Raw genomic sequence first — 803 nt, 5'->3', positions numbered from 1 at the left:
GTCCCTGATCACGTGGGTCTAGTGGACTGCGGTGCCCAGTTGGGTCTCTGTCCCTGATCACGTGGGCCTAGTGGACCGCGGTGCCCAGTTGGGTCTCTGTCCCTGATCACGTGGGCCTAGTGGACCGCGGTGCCCAGTTGGGGTCTCTGTCCCTGATCACGTGGGTCTAGTGGACCGCGGTGCCCGGTTGGCTCTCTGACCCTGCCTGCGGCTGCCCCTGTAGACGCGCGCCGCACACTGGGGTGGTCGGACCCTCCTCTTCGGGACAACCTGCGTAGGTGGCTGGCCCTCTCCCGCCTGTTACCCAACATCCCGCAGAAAGAGACCACGTGATGTCCAGTCCCTTCGGAGCTTCGCGTGACACTGAGCTCTGAGTTTTGTAACAGGTGTGAGGGCGCCGCAGACGAACGGACGGTGCATTGCAACCATTTAGGCCACCTACGCAGCGACGGGGCGGCGGGTTCTCGGGCCGCCGCGGTGGCTGCTGGGGGTGGGTGCAGAGCCGCAGCCACCGGGTTCGAGGGCGAGGGGGCCGCAGCGCGTCTGGGTGGGGCTGACGTTGGCGCCCTGAGGCCCTGCGAGGCCAGGGACCCGGCGCACAGTCGCGGGGTCCGCAGGGCCGGGGCCGAGGGAGAGGACCGCCAGCGGGCGCGGGGCGCGGGGCGCGGGAGCCCGGGAGGCGGGAGCCCGGGAGGCGGGGGCCTGGGAGGCGCGATCGCGGCTCCAAACCGCGGTTCCAGGCCGGTCCGCGGCGCGCGCCTGCGGGCCCCGCGAAGGGAGCGGGGCTACGGGGCCCACGGCGA

The sequence above is a fragment of the Myotis lucifugus genome, unplaced genomic scaffold, assembly GCF_000147115.1.
Source record: "Myotis lucifugus unplaced genomic scaffold, Myoluc2.0 scaffold_2599, whole genome shotgun sequence".
Classification (NCBI taxonomy): Eukaryota; Metazoa; Chordata; class Mammalia; order Chiroptera; family Vespertilionidae; genus Myotis; species Myotis lucifugus.
This window is presented reverse-complemented; position numbering follows the sequence as displayed.